We start from the raw sequence: 16,026 nt of genomic DNA on the forward strand, positions 1-16,026 counted from the left end.
GTTCATTGCCATTCATCCTGCCAAGCACCAACTGCAAGAAGAAGAAAAGGCAAAGCCTCTTCAATGAGGATTCAGTAGAATAAATATTCGAAGTCTCAACTACCCTGGACGTTCTGGGTGAGGCTGAGAAGGGATGGAAGGGTATCCAGAGCCAGGAAGGACTCTTAGAGAGAGAGATGTGATATACTGGTGACAGGGAGATTTTGAAACACAGAGGGAAAAATGAGAATTGCAAATGGAGAGACAGGGAGAGAAACTGGAAGAACTTCAAGAGACACAGAGGGGTGTGGAAAGGAAGACAGCGTGGAAGGGGCGCTCTGGAAAGCAAACAATAAGCAACAGAGGGAAACAGAGAGAAGTAAAGCCAGGCAGACCATCCTTCCCCAAATCCCAAAGCTGCTCATTGCATTCCAATAAATCACTGTACCACAAAGCCCATACAATGGACTGTCCTTTGCATTCAGTAACAAGCGGCATGGAACGAAGCATCGCCCAGCTGCAACTTTGGAGACCTAAGGGTCTGAATTAAAAATGAACAAAATTGGTTCAGCAGCAGAAGATAACCAGTAATGACTTTCCCCCAGTGGCTGATTTGGCTCCAAAAAGGTTTGGCGTTTTGGAGTTAAGCATAAAACACTCTGGCATTTCTCCTTTTGACATTCCAAGAGGGGGTGTGGTTGACCCCCAGGTCCATTCATTTCCAAGGTTGTAGATCTCTCAGCTAAGACTGGCCCCATCTGTTCTGGAGTCAGCCAGCTGTTTATTCCAAAATGACATATTTATTGTACTAATCATCCTAGTAACTCTTACAAGAACAGAGCCAATATCACATGGGTCAAAATGCTCTCTGTCCTGTTAGACGTGTCAGTTTGTTTAAAAAAACAAAACCAAAAAAGCCAAAAAATCTCTACATGCTTTTCGATTTCCAAGTCCAGGATCACTCTTCCATGCCGTACCTTTCAGTAATGGCAAATGAAGGTTAACAGCGCTTCTAACTTTTCCTTTCCCTAATGCGTTAAAAATGAACACTAACGATCCATTCTCCAAACCGTTATTTGTGACTGGTGACTGCCTCAGGAAAGGACAGCTCATTACGGTACCATTGTCAGTGGCAAGAAGCCTATTGCAATGTAATTTAAAACATTCGCACAAGTACAAATCTGTCGGCTCCACTTCCAAACAATCCTGAAAGCTTGCAGTTGGGAGAGGAAAAACACTCAACGAAAATGTTGCTTCCAGCAGCCTCAGAAAACCTTGCCCAGACACGTGAAATGTTTCTGACTGGCACGGAGTGCACCATTAAAGGACACTGTCACCTCAAATCGGCAGAAAAGGCGAAACAAACGACGCAGACACACACACACAAAATAAAGCCCCACAAAACTTAACCTACTCAGAAGCACGCTTATCTTAAAAATGAATAGTGTGTGATTGCCCAAGTGACACGAAATGTTCCAAAGTAGTGCGACCACATGAAATCACTGTCTCCATTTCTCCCCACGCATCACCCCTTCCCACTCACATCTCAGCACTCGGGCCGTATGTGACAGGACTGCAGTTTCCCACCACTGCCTTCCTCTGATTATTTTCCGAGAGCACTTCCCAACATCCTCCCCAACCCAGCTCCCTCTCCCAGTCTTCAAAAAGGTTGAGGGGAGTTGCGACTAGGGAATTGGCAAGCATCCGTCCTCTGGCGGGGGAAGGCTGCTGGAGTTGTTCTTTGCAGTGACCCAAATTGCAGAGAGCTTTTCGCTTAACAGCGCTTGCGAGCAACCTTCCCAATCCTCCCGCCCCCATCTTCCCAAAAGAAAGCCTTGAGAACTAAGCGGGAGGAATAACTTGGTAGAATCATTTGAATAAATCACTTCAACTCACCTGGTTTGGGATTTTTCTCCCCACCCCAGGCATAAACAGAAAGGATGTGCGAATGAGTCACGCAAGCAATGGAGGGTGTTGCGATGTCCTAAGTCCAAGGGCTGAAGTCAGTCCTTGCCCTGGTGCTGCTGCTACGCTTAGCTCAGCTGGAGCGAGCGGCAATCGCAAGCCTAGCAGCAGCAGGGGGGTGGATAGATCGTAGCACAATGAATGCAGTGGGGTTTTTGCAATGACATCATCCCACTGTCCAAAAGGCCCCAATAGCCATGCTCAGGAGCGGTGCGTTCTGGGAATTGTAGTTTTCTCAAGGCCCGGCGGAACAGCCGGGCTATCCCCCGGAACTACAATGCCCGAAATGCGCCATGGTCGGACGCACCCGGAGCGGGCGAAGGGAGCGAAGTGGGCACGGCCGCCATGTTAGGGGTGCTGGAAAGATCCCGCGGAGCTGGCTGAGGTTTTAGGGAACGCGCGAGCCGAGTGATGGTACAGAGGGGACAATGAGGAGGAGGACAAGTCGGTCGGTGAGCCTGGGTTCCGAACCTGGGCACCGGGGGATGGAGGCGGCGTCTGGGGCCGAGTAGAACGTGTCCGGCTGTGGCGGCATGAGAGGCCGAGTGGGCCTCGGCCTTATGGTCCTGCAGGAGCTGCGGAGGTCGTCTACGTTTCTTGCCCCACGTTGTGACAAAGGGATTGAGGGAGTCAGTTTACTTTTGGGTTCAGAGCATCAGATTGACCCGCTGACAGGATAGTAAGGGGCGGTTGTGTTTTTCCTTGGGGAATGGGGTGCGCTGCGGGGATCCCGGGTGGCGACCCTCTAGCCTTTGGTCGCAGAAGCTTCTACCTACGTAACTGGACTGTCCCTCCCAGACTTTTTCTTTTTAATTCTCTTGTCGTTCTCCAGCCTTCCTTACTCCTTTCCCAAGGTGTCGGACCCTCATTGGTCTTTCATGCAGAAATGATTTGCAAAAGGTTCCAAAGACATCGATGTTGAAAGGTAGCTAAGCTGGAAGGGAACGGCACTTTGGCCCCGCAATAAAGAAAACACAAAGTCCCTGTTTAAAATGACATCTTCATACTTGCCAGCGAAGGCAGGGAGACGTTAAAAGGGAATATTGATGATCGACCTGTTGACGGCTGGAGATTGGTTACTGAGTAAGAGGGTTCTTTGAATAAACCTAGAGTGCATACTAAAATTACTGCCCACACGGGATCTTCAGGACCATGGACCACCAACTTATTTTAAAAATACAGTTAGTGTTTAATTTGTAGAACTCCATATATACCACTACTTTAGGAGCTAATTTGCTTTCAAACTAAGTAACTGAAACTAAAGTCATTGGTCTTTCAAGTTGTTTTGCCCCAGTATCTCAAATGAACTATATTTATTTTTTCTCCAGTTGGGTTATTAAAACAATGCTGTGTGTTTGTTCTTTTTCAGAGTCTGTCTACACTATGAAAAGATGAGAAATTTTCTTTCTTCCTGAGGATGTCGGAAGGTCTAAAAAGGCTGATAAATTAGTGCTGTTTTTCTCCTTCCCTTTTGCATATTATCCTGAAAACATAACATCACTTTGGTTCAGTAGGGGTATGCACTTCACTTGTTAGGAGTTAAAATTATAGCTGATAAATGGATTACTGTATCAAGGAAAGACTAGGCAGAGTGATTATAAATGACAAAAACATGGTCAAAACATTTCTCAGGTGTATGCAGATGATAATTACAAAAACAGTTTTATAAAGAATGATCTTACATATAGTCATGTTTCTAGGAACACGTCAGATGAATGGCTTTCATTTTTAAACAGAGGTAGTATGTGTTGGTCTCAGTTATGCATGGAGCTCATGGAATTATTTGTTATTCAGAAATAGCTTCTTTACAAGTAATGTTGGTAAGTATAGGAAAAGGAACAAAATGTGTACTGTTTTCTTTGTGATCTATATTTCTTTGTATAACTATAGACATGTTTTAACCTTAAGAGAGAGAAAATAGACTGACCAGATTTACATTTAGGCTTCCTTTCAAGCTCATACAAATTATTTTTAGGGGTTGGTGATTCATGGGTGGTGTTGTGTCTCGTATAAACTTATCTTGTTCATTATGTAAGAGACTTCTTTATATAAGCAATAACCTCCTCAATTTGAGTTACTGTTTAAAAAAAAAAATGTGTTGGGGGCGGGGGAACCTAGCAGATTTCTCAGAAACGTTGTATGAGAGAAATGAGACCTGTATAATACAGTGATTTCTGTAATTTGTCATGTGTTTGGGTAGTTAGAAATTTTTTTCAGCCTTTTATCTAATGGGCATCAAGCCATAAAGAAATGAAATCTAGTTACTATCTCAGAAAACAACTCCATGACCCTTAACTTTTAGGAAAAAAATTATGTACTCTATGTGGATATTTTGTTATAAAATTAGTATTACAGGAGTTGATGATGCCAACTTCTGAAAGAATAACGTCAGTGTTCCAGAATAAAAACTATGTTAGGGACTTCCCTGGTGATCCTGTAGTTAAAACTCCACCTTCCAATGCAACAGGTGCAGGTTTGCCAGGTGGCTCAGTGGTAAAGAATCCACCTGCCAATACAGGAGATGTGGGTTTGATTCCTGTATCTGAAAGATACCTGGAGAAGGAAATGACAGCCCATTCCAGTATTCTTGCCTGGGAAATCCCATGGACAGAGGAGCCTAGGGGTCTCTAATCCATGGGGTCTTAAAGAGTCAGACAAAACTGAGCAGCAGCAGCAGGGAATAAAGATCCCGCATGCTAAGGGGTGTGGCCAAAGTAAAGAAGAAAACTAAACAGTGCAGTTAGGAATGCCTTACGTAGATAAACCTACCTTCTTTTTATTTCAAAACAGAATTAGGACGTTGATTTGTATTATATTTATAGATAGCTCATTAAAAGAGTATTGAGTTAGTTGTTAGGTCAAGGATTTTCTTAATAGGATCAAGTGTCTGGATCACCTGTGGAATTCTAGATATGTGAAGCCATTTCGCACCCATTCACCCAGCTGAATTATTTTTTTTCAGGGTTGTCACCAGCTGTTGTATATCTTTAAAACACTATAGGTAAGTTTACAGCAGTAGGGTAGAGCAGCCTTCCACATGGCAGATTTGTAGCTTTTTGTGGTGTGTGACATGAATAATAAAAGTTTTGGCCAAGATTTTAGGTTTATTAATATATTCATAAATGAATTTTCAAGACATGTAGATGACCTAAGGATTAATGTATGCATGGTAGGGGGGAGCATCAATTTTACCTTAAGAATACCATAATATCCTGACTTGTTGAATATTTCTTTGAGTGAAATTTAGTCTAAGAAACTGATCGCAAAAGACACTTAGCAGTAAGCTCAGAGCTATGACAAACTTATGGTAAAGTTATTCAGATAATTAAACTGAAGTATCTAGATGGAATCAACAAGATATTTGAATTTCTAAAAATAATTTTTCTTTAACTTCTTGTTCTCAATCCTAATTTTTTAAAATTATTGAAGATCTGTAGTATTCTTGGTATTTGGGTACATGATATATAAAGAGAATATCTTTTTTGGCTGCAAATTCTTTGACATTACTAAATTTGTGATCTTTATATTCAAAATCATGTAACATTCTTTTTATCCATATCTACTAAAGAATAAAGACAGAGAACAAATATATGAAAATTTAAAAGCAACACCAAGAGTCAAACACTCTGTGAGTCCTTTTATAGAAGGAGATCCTCTTAGAGGTGGTATGTGAAGACTGACTTACAGTGTTTTGGATAGTATTAATGGCCTATCTGGGTTCCTGCTGCTTCAGTGTCAGATCTGTTTTGTGTTTTTTAATTTTTTTTTTAAATTGGAGGCTAATTACTTTACAATATTATATTGGTTGGTTTTGCCATACATTGACATGAATCTGCCCTGGGTGGTACATGTGTTCAAGTGGCTTGCTAATTTTTTATAGGAAATGTGTAACATTCTAAGTCTCAGGGATGATGGTGAAGATTAAACAAAGTTATATAAAGCATTCAGTAGAGGACTTTGGAACATGTAAATTTGTTGTGGATTTTTTTTTTTTCAAGTTTTTAGAAAGTAGTCTCAAAGTACTAAGGACACAAGGACAGGGATTACCTTAGATGAACTCTTCTCACAGTTTGTTGGTAAGTCAAACTTGTATGACCAAATTCTTAACAAAGTATAGTTCCAGTTTCTCCATTGTTATAAGACAATTTTTTTCAGCTCATACCACGTAAGGAATATAAAATTCCTGTTACTGTTTTCATGGTAGTGCCTGGGGTAGCTGAAGTTGGAAAAATTACATAACAATAAAATGTTGCTTGTGTACTTGTATAGTTTGAAAAACCCTCAATTGATTATGAAAATTAGGCCCTGTCTTCATTGAGAATCAGTGTAGTTAGTTAATTCTCTAAAAGGTGATGTCCCAAATAATGAAAAATGTTAGACTTGTTTCATGCCTGCAGAGATCTAAAATAATGCTTTTATATTTCAAGCTATGAAATTTGAGCGAGCAACTATCAGTTATATTGTCTGCCTTTCTTTATCTCTTCCAAAATAAAATCAATTTTCTTAACCATGCTCAGAAATGAAATGCCAGCAATCCAAAGGTGATGTAAACCCCAGCAGTTACAGTAAGAATTATTTTAAGTTGGTCACAGAATTAAGACAAGAAAACTTAAGGGGGAAAATGAAAAACATTTTAACCAAAATTATCATATTGGATAGCCTTATATTGAGTTAAATGTTTTCTACACCATTTATTTTTAAAATGGACACAGATGAGCACGTTATACAGGGTTCAGCATTTGGAGTTTCTCAGATTTTTAACTTATTCTGGAAACTAATATTTCATATTTACACATTCTCCTTTAACAGCATTCAGAAAACAAACATGTTTTCTAGTCTTGTTTAGTTGACCCACTGTTGTTTTTGTAACAGGTTGGTATAATTGTAGCTGCTGTGTTTAATTAACCAGAAAAATGAACCTTCCATGATTTTTGTTTCTCAGTTTTTAGTAGGTTTCGATAATTAAAGTGGCACTAGAACAACATTTCTTTGCAAGAATAAGTATATAAAGCTGAACTTAATCCAATATAAATATGTTCATGAATATAGCCACTTAAGGAAACTGCAGAGATGTACAGTTTTAAGCAATTATGTAAGTTCAGTTCAGTTCAGTCGCTCAGTCATGTCCGACTCTTTGCGACCCCATGAATCACAGCACGCCAGGCCTCCCTGTCCATCACCAACTCCCGGAGTAGTAGGTCCGTATAATTCTTAATTTGATTATAGACTTTTTATAGTACTGTTTTTGAACTTGCTGTAAAGGTTAATCCTCATCAGAATTATCTGTTTACTCCTAAGCCATGATTTGGTGAATTTGGCACACAGGTGCTTATAAATGGAATAGCCTGGGGACTTGTTTGAGTTACTCCACCTCCATAAGGTAAAGTTCAGTAACCTTAATCCTTGATATAATCTAAAGGATCTTTTTTTCCCCACCTTTGAGCCAAAATAAAACTCAACTTTCCTCCTTCTTTAGCTTGTACCATCAGACTTTTAGTCATTAATATAGTATTAAGCAGAATCTTTCATTGTTTCTCGGCAGTTGTCCACATTGAACTGGAGAGCATTTATGCTGTTGACTCAAAGTTAGCATATATAGAGGCATTTCCTAGTGAATGTTTCATAGTCTTTTATATTAAGACAGAAAAATTATAGAAAACGTTAATTTAAATGTTAAACATGCTGAAGTAAAGCAGTTGCCTAAGTGGTAATTATAAAAGTATATTGCAAATAATAGTAAAATAGTAGAGCACTTTATTGCAAGTGCTTAACTGCAACTAAGCAGCATCTTACATAAGTGTGATGAAAATGACCCCTATCAGTCCTGTGCTATTTCAGTGGAATACTTTTCTAGTAATGGGATGCAAAAATTGATAATGTATTGAAAATTAAGTGCTGTTTTTGGTGATGCACTTTACATTTATTTATTTTACATTTGACAGTCTTAATAGAAGAATTCAATTCTTGTTTACTGTTTGTATCTTTAATGTTAGGTATTATGCCTTTTGAATTTCAGTCCCATGGCTGTTCTGTTTTCAGTATTCATGTTTGTGTCTTTCTAAAATTGTTTACTTGTTTCTTGATAGTTCTGAGATGAACAGTTTTTGTTGAATCTCATCTGGCAATCTATTTGCCAAAGATGTGTCTTGGATTTTTTTGTTTTCCAGATAAACTCTGCTTACTCATCTTCCTCATTCTTGGAACTTGTTTTGAATTTGTTGCTGTTTTTGGTTCTTGTATGGAAATTCTAAGATTTATGGAGTACTGAGAGGTAGCCCGGAGAAGGCAATGGCACCCCACTCCAGTACTCTTGCCTGGAAAATCCCATGGACAGAGGAACCTGGTAGGCTGCAGTCCATGAGGTCGCGAAGAGTCAGACACGACTGAGCGACTTCACTTTCACGCATTTGAGAAGGAAATGCCAACCCACTCCAGTGTTCTTGCCTGGAGAATCCCAGGGACGGGGGAGCCTGGTGGGCTGCCGTCTATGGGGTTGCACAGAGTCGGACACGACTGAAGCAACTTAGCAGCAGCAGCAGCAGAGAGATAGCCAGATTTCAGGAGTTTGAAGGTTGAGTGAAGGGAATGGGGAAAGAAGTAGGTACCATATGTAGACAGCTTCTTTAAGAAGTTTGGCTCCAAAAGAGATAAGAAATAATTGTTTGTAGAGGGAATGTGGGCTTAAAAGAGGGTTTGTATTTAAATCGTCCTACTTAGGGGTCAAAATTATTTTCTACACTTCATGGCAGTCTCATCATTTCCCAAAGTAATCAAGACTTAAAATTCTACCTTGCACTGAAATCTGGCCAGGAGAAAAGGGGGAAGAGCTCTGAAGTACTTTTGTGATTTTTTTGTTACTTGATGCTTTTCATTTGATTTATTTATTTTTCCTTGCCAGTTTTCAGTTGTTTCATTTAACCAAACTTGTACTCCAGGACTGAAAGGGCATGGCAACCCACTCCAGTATTCTTGCCTGGAGAATCCTCATAGAGGAGCCTAGTGGGCTACAGTCCATAGGGTTGTAGAGTCAGACAACTGAAGTGACTGAGCACCCACTCATGTACTCCAGGAATAGCAGTTTATATGACAGTTCCAAAAAAAGCACAGCAATGACCATGAGTCTCAGCTTCTTTTGAAAAATGACATGTTCTTATAGGTGATATCTGATCTTTATATTCACATGCATGCTCCATCGTGTCTGCTCTTTGCTACTCCATGGACTGTAGCCCACTAGGCTTCTCTGTCCATGAGAATTTCCAGGCAATACTGGAGTGGGTTGCCATGTCCTCCTCCAGGGGATCTCCCCAACCCAGGGACTAAATCCATGTCTCTGGCATTGCAGGTGGATTCTTTACCATTGAGCCACCTGGGAAGCCTGCCCTTTATACCTGTATCATTAATTCTTCCTAGCCCTACTGCCTGGGATCCTTCCAACCTCCTTTAGAAAAAAATGGTTGGTGCTCCCTTGAACCAGGAGGTTAGACTTGAACAGGACGTGTCTCTTTCTTGCCCACCTATGATTTTATCATTATACATTATCTAGAGGAGGAGAAATCTGAGATAGTCAAATTCTTTAATGTCATTAAGCGAGGAGGGTATTATTGTGAAAATCCTGGAAAATATATATATATGGAGGGGAAAGCAATTAATACTTTAGGGCAACCAGGCCCTACACAAAAGGTAAATCCAGTTCTAACTGATAGGAACTAAATTTTCTTTCTTTTTTTTTTAAATCAGAATTATCTTTATTGCCATGGAAAATTAAATCACATATAATTTATAGAAAACTGTTTAGTTGGAAACCTATAGAGTGGTTTTCAGCCTCTCCGCATATGCTTTACCTTCCAGGAGTTCTCAGCTTTCCTGTGAGTGAAATGGAGACATTCGTAATCTTATACTATATAAGATCACTGTGGAGCTAACAGTATTTTTTTTTTTTTGAGGCTAATTACTTTACAATATTATATTGGTTGGTTTTGCCATACACTGACATGAATCCACCCCGGGTGTACATGTGTTCCCCTTCTTAACCCCGCTCCAACCTCTCTCCCCATCTCATCCCTCGGGGTCATCCCCGTGCACCAGCCCTGAGCACCCTGTATCATGCATCGAACCTGGACTGGTGATTTGCTTCATATATGGTGATATACATGTTTCAATGCCATTCTCCCAAAACCTCCCACCCTCACCCTCTCCCACAGAGTCCAAAAGACTGTTCTACACACCTGTGTCTCTTTTGCTGTCTCGTATACAGGGTTATCATTACCATCTTTCTAAATTCCATATATATGCGTTAGTATACTGTATCGGTGTTTTTCTTTCTGGCTTACTTCACTCTGTATAATAGGTTCCAGTTTCATCCACCTCATTAGAACGGATTCAAATGTAGTCTTTTTATTGGCTGAGTAATACTCCATTGTGTATATGTACCACAGCTCTCTTATCCATTCGTCTGCAGATGGACATCTAGGTTGCTTCCATGTCCTGGCTATTATAAACAGTGCTGCAATGAACATTGAAGTACATGTGTCTCTTTCAATTCTGGTCTCCTCGGTGTGCATGCCCAGGAGTGCAATTGCTGGATCATATGGCAGTTCTATTTCCAGTTTTTTTGAGGAATCTCCACACTGTTCTCCATAGTGGCATTCCCACCAATAGTGTAAGAGAGTTTACTTTTCTCCACACCCTCTCCAGCATTTATTGCTTGTAGACTTTTGGATAGCAGCCATTCTGACTGGTGTGAAATGGTACCTCATTGTGGTTTTGATTTGCATTTCTCTGATTATGAGGGGTGTTGAGCATTTTTTCATGTGTTTGTTAGCCATCTGTATGTCTTTGGAGAAATGTCTAGTTCTTTGGCCCATTTTTTGGTTGGGTAGTTTATTTTTCTGGAATTGAGCTAGGAACTAAATTTTCAATAACCTGAACTCTCATTCAGTTGCCCAGTAATGTAAATGAGCTACTGTTTACCTCTGGGAGTTTAACTGGCAGAATAAATGGAAAGATGTCAGCGAAAGAGGGAAACAAGCCAGATAAGATTTTGCATAATCAAAAAATATAGGAAGTTGGTTACTTCTAGATTTTGGCACAGGAACACAGTATGTCCAAATGTTATCTCACTGCTTTTCATGAGATGCACCAGAAGAAATGACATGAGGTGTTTCCATGAAAAGACAAACTTGTGGCTACCCGTGAATTGTCTGCTGTGAGTTACTAGCCTCTGTACACCCAGCACGATGCCCCGTTTTAGGCTAAAACTTGACTGTTCAAGCTAATAACTTATTTTTAGCAAATTTAAGACTCTCAACCATCTGGAGAGAGGGAAAGATAAAACAGTGTTAACAGAAACAGAATAATTGTTGGTTGTGGGCCCAGAGTTATACTTAGATTCAGAAAAGTTACTTGACACCCCTCTTTACTGCTGAGTTAATTATTTAAGGTGATTAGTTATTATTTTTTAATACTTGCTCAGTCTGCAAAGTTCACTTAAAGTGCATTTAACCGTTCAGATAACTGGAAAGCAGTTCCTCTGATAACACTGGCAGGGCATGCTGTTAAAATATTTTTCTGCTGGTTGAAATCTGTCACACTGTATTTGTTTATATTATTTCACATTATAAGCACTCAAAAGGCAGTGTAGTATGGTGGCTTGGAGCATAGTCTCAGAGCCAGTCAGACTGGGTTGAAGTCACACTTCTGCCCATTGGGTTGACTGAGCAAGTTGTTTAACCCTATGCCTCAGATTCATCTGTGCAGTGGGAATAGTACTTCTCTCATTGGGCTGCTAAGAGACTTGAATGCATATGGACATCACTATCAGCTGTAACGCAGAGACGTGGTTTTTTGCAAATCTACTCACTATTTTAAAGAATCACTGAAGGTACATAATATCGTTCAAAATTAAATGATTTTTAAGCATGAGTATGATTCTCTGCTTTAGATGTTATAAGTTAATGTCCCATCAGTTTTAACTTTACCAAATGCCTAGTTTAGTAACTGAAGCTTTATGTAAATATGTATAACAAATGTGATATTTATACCATAATTTACAATTAACTTAGGGACTCTGCCACTGACAGTTTAAAGATCGAGTAAGGAAAGTATTGTCTAAAATAAAACCATTTTCAGGGTTTGGTCTGCAAATACCTCAAGTGAGTTCAAGCCTCATGGCCTACTTTAAGAATATTAGGTCTGTAAGAAGTTCTAGCAGAGAAGGCAATGGCAACCCACTCCAGTATTCTTGCCTGGAGAATCCCAGGGATGGGGAGCCTGATGGGCTGCCGTCTGTGGGGTTGCACAGAGTCGGGCACGACTGAAGTGACTTAGCAGCAGCAGGAGCAACAGCAAGAAGTTCCAAATGCATCGCTTGAAAGAATTGCCTTCAAGTCAGGAGTGGCTTTTGGATTCCCAAACTAATAGACTAGTGAGTAAGGTATCTCAGCTTAGGCAAATTAACTGTTAAATCTGTTGCCTTATCTTTAAAAATAGGCTAACCTGGAAAACCAAATCGTTTTCTGTTGTATTAATTCTGTAGTGTAGTCTAGAGGCTTTAACAATAGACTCTCCTAGGATACATGTCAAAAAATGCAGATTCAGTGTCCCTACGTAGATATGTTGCTTACGGCAAGATCTGGGGATCTTTATTTACTTTTCTTCTTTTGGTCACACCGCATGACATGTGGGTTATTAGTCTGCTGTGGGTGCCCAGGAACTTCAGTCATATCTGACTGCGACCCCATGGCCTGTAAGCTCACCAGGCTCCTCTGTCCATGGAATTCTGCAGGCAAGAATGCTGGAGTGCCATATCCTGTTCCTGGGGATCTTCCCCACCCACCCATTGAACCTGTGTCTCCTGCGTTACAGGTAGATTCTTTACCACTGAGCCACCAGGGAAGCCCTTTTAGTCCCCTGACCAGGGATCAAAACCACCCCCTGCAGTGGAAGCACGGAGTCTTAACCGCCAGACCACCGGGGAATTTCCTAGGAATCTGTATTTTTAATGAACTCACCCCTTCACATAGTTCGTCTTGAAAGCACCAAGGTAAAACAGCTTGCTAAAATCAGGCCTCAATACACAGTCTCCCCCTTCCTCATTTTTCTATTCTAACTCTTTCCATTATGCTCAATACTTCTTGCTGCAGTTCCAAGACAGAGCAAAAACTTTAAAAATCTTTTCTTTGTAGTTGTATTCAATAAAAAAATATAATCCAAGCACAGCATGCATTGCTTAAATCAGGTGTATAATAAAGTTTATTTTAGGGAAATGCATGAATTATATGATCCATGCTGGTATCTAAAGCATTTGATTAAAAGATTTTGAATAAAAGTAGTTCAGTTCAATAGCTCAGTCATGTCTGACTCTGCAACCCCATAGGCTGCAGCACACCAGGCTTCCCTATGGATCACCAACTCCACAGTTTGCTCAAACTCATGTCCCTTGAGTCAGTGATGCCATCCAACCATCTCATCCTCTGTTGTCCCCTTCTCTTCCTGCCTTCAGTCTTTCCCAGCATCAGGATCTTTTCAAATGAGTCAGTTCTTCGCATCAGGTGGCCCAAGTTTTGGAGTTTCAGTATCAGTCCTTCCAATGAGTATTCAGGACTGATGTCCTTGAAGATTGACTGGTTTGGCCTCCTTGCAGTCCAAGGGACTCTCAAGAGCCTTCTCCAACACCACAGTTCAAAAGCATCACTTCAGTGTTCAGCTTTCTTTATGGTCCAGGTTTCAAATTCATACATGACTACTAGAAAAACTATAGCTTTGTCTAGACCGACCTTTGTCGGCAAAGTGATGTCTCTGCTTTTTAGTATGCTGTCCAGGTTGGTCATAGCTTTTCTTCCAAGGAGCAAACATCTTTTAATTTCATGGCTGCAGTCACCATCTGAAGTGATTTTGGAGCCCTCCCAAAATAAAGTCTCACAGTTTCCATTGTTTCCCTATCTGTTTACCATGAAGTGATGGGACTGGATGCCATGATCTTAGTTTTCTGAATGTTGAGTTTTAAGCCAACTTTTTTCACTCTCCTCTTTCACTTTCATCGAGAGGTTCCTAGCTGTGAAGAGAGGCAAAAGGCAAAGGAGAAAAGGAAAGATACACACGTTTGAATGCAGAGCTCCAAAGAATAGCAAGGAGAGACAAGAAAGCCTTCCTCAGTGATCAATGCAAAGAAATAGAGGAAAACAATAGGATGAAAAAGACGAGATATTTTCAAGGAAATTAGAGATACCAAGCGAACATATCATGCAAAGATGGGCACAATAAAGGACAGAAATGGTATGGACCTAACAGAAGCAGAAGATATTAAGAAGAGGTGGCAAGAATACACAGAAAAACCGTACAAAAAAGATCCTCACGACCCATATAATCACGATGGTGTGATCACTCACCTGGAGCCAGATATCCTGGAATGTGAAGTCAAGTGGGCCTTAGGAAGCCTCACTATCAACAAAGCTAGTGGAGGTGATGGAATTCTAGTTGAGCTATTTCAAATCCTGAAAGATGATGTGAAAGTGTTGCACTCAATATGCCAGCAAATCTGGAAACCTCAGCAGTGGCCACAGGACTGGAAAAGGTCAGTCTTCATTCCTATCCCAAAGAGAGGCAATGCCAAAGAATGTTCAAACTACTGCACAATTGCACTCATCTCACACACTAGCAAAGTAATGCTCAAAATTCTCCAAGCCAGGCTTCAACAGTACATGAACTGTGAACTTCCAGATGTTCAAGCTGGATTTAGAAAAGACAGAGGAACCAGAGATCAAATTGCCAACATCCGTTGGATTATAGAAAAAGCAAGAAGAGTTCCAGAAAAACATCTGCTTCATTGACTATACCAAAGCTTTTGACTGAATCACAACAAACAGTGGGTAGTCCTTAAAGAAGAAGCCTTATAGTAGGCTATTATAGACACCTAGAATATCATTATTTGGCAATGGGGGTATTATTTCAGCCAATTTAAATCCCTTTATTTTGTTCTATGTATATATTGATTAGTTACCAAGTAAAAAAGGCTCTGGAGGTACAAAAGTAACTGAAACTTCGAGACCATTGAAGTGAAAGTATTACTCACTGTTGGTTCCAAATCTTTGGGATCCCATAGACTGTAGTCTGCTAGACTCCTCTGTCCGTGAAATTCTCCAGGCAAGAATACTGGAATGGGTTACCATTCCCTTCTCCAGAGGATCTTCACGATCTAGGGACTTCTAGAACCCAGGTCTCCTGCATTGCAGGCAGATTCTTTACCATCTAAGCCACCAGACTCAACCATTTTACCGTCATGTACCCCTTGGTCATGGCAGCCTGGTGTGCTGCAGTCCATGGAGTCTCAATGAGTCTGACGTGACTGAGAGACTTACCTGAACCCTTTAGTCAATCTAATGAAATCTATGGATCACATTTCCAAAAAGTTTTTAAAAAACATAAAGTACAGGGTATAGCATAATAAAGGGATACAATAATACTGAAGTGAACACAAATTTTTTAAAATTTCTGACATAGCAACATATATATATATATATATATATAAACTCATTAACAAGCTCTAGGGACTTCCCTGCTGATCCAGTGGCTAAGAATGTAAGCTCCCAATGCAGGGGGCTCAGGTTCAACCCATGGTCTGGAAACTAGATCCCACGTGCCGCAACTAACACCTGGCACAGCCAAATAATTTTTTTAAAGCTCAAGTAAGTTGTCTGTAACAATTGTAATAGGAAAATAATAGACTTCAGCTATGATAGTCATATTTACTCCTAATACTACTGTAATGTTACCTACATTCAAGTTTTATTAGAAGTTATTGAAAATAGAAATGTAATTTTTCCCTATCCAAGTTCATGGAACCCTGAATTCTATTAACCTGTGATTAAGAACCATGGCTAAACTTTTTAGATAGGAACTTACTCCTTTTCACTGTTGTATCCAAGACTTGATTAAGATCTTTATAGAGACCCAAGCTCTGAAAAACTTATGACAGCTAACTTTATAATTCTAGACACTGATCAAGCATTTCAATATTAACCTACCTCTAACTACAGAAATTAAAAATACCCCCTTTCCCTTATATATTCATTAAGTGAATCAAGA

The 16,026-nt window shown here is 40.1% G+C and overlaps 1 protein-coding gene and 1 long non-coding RNA gene across 3 annotated transcripts in view; one reads left to right on the forward strand and one right to left on the reverse strand.

Moving 5' to 3' along the window:
- RAB30 (RAB30, member RAS oncogene family) overlaps positions 1-2,103 on the reverse strand; it is a 105,632-nt gene extending 103,529 nt beyond the window's left edge. Inside the window, exon 1 of the mRNA XM_055416098.2 lies at positions 1,876-2,103. The gene's annotated coding sequence lies outside the window, so the exon portion shown is untranslated. The remainder of the gene's footprint in view (positions 1-1,875) is intronic.
- Positions 2,104-2,270: 167 nt separating this feature from the next.
- On the forward strand, positions 2,271-15,349 carry LOC129549051 (uncharacterized). 2 transcript variants are annotated; one of them, XR_008684438.2, is made up of 2 exons: positions 2,271-12,985; positions 13,445-15,349. It is a non-coding gene; the product is annotated as an uncharacterized LOC129549051 (long non-coding RNA). The 2 variants fall into 2 exon arrangements; XR_016036333.1 differs by having other exon boundaries at positions 2,271-11,824.
- The last annotated feature ends 677 nt before the right edge of the window (positions 15,350-16,026 follow it).

The sequence above is a fragment of the Moschus berezovskii genome, chromosome 25, assembly GCF_049115385.1.
Source record: "Moschus berezovskii isolate FMDL1 chromosome 25, NW_MosBer_1.0, whole genome shotgun sequence".
Lineage (NCBI taxonomy): Eukaryota > Metazoa > Chordata > Mammalia > Artiodactyla > Moschidae > Moschus > Moschus berezovskii.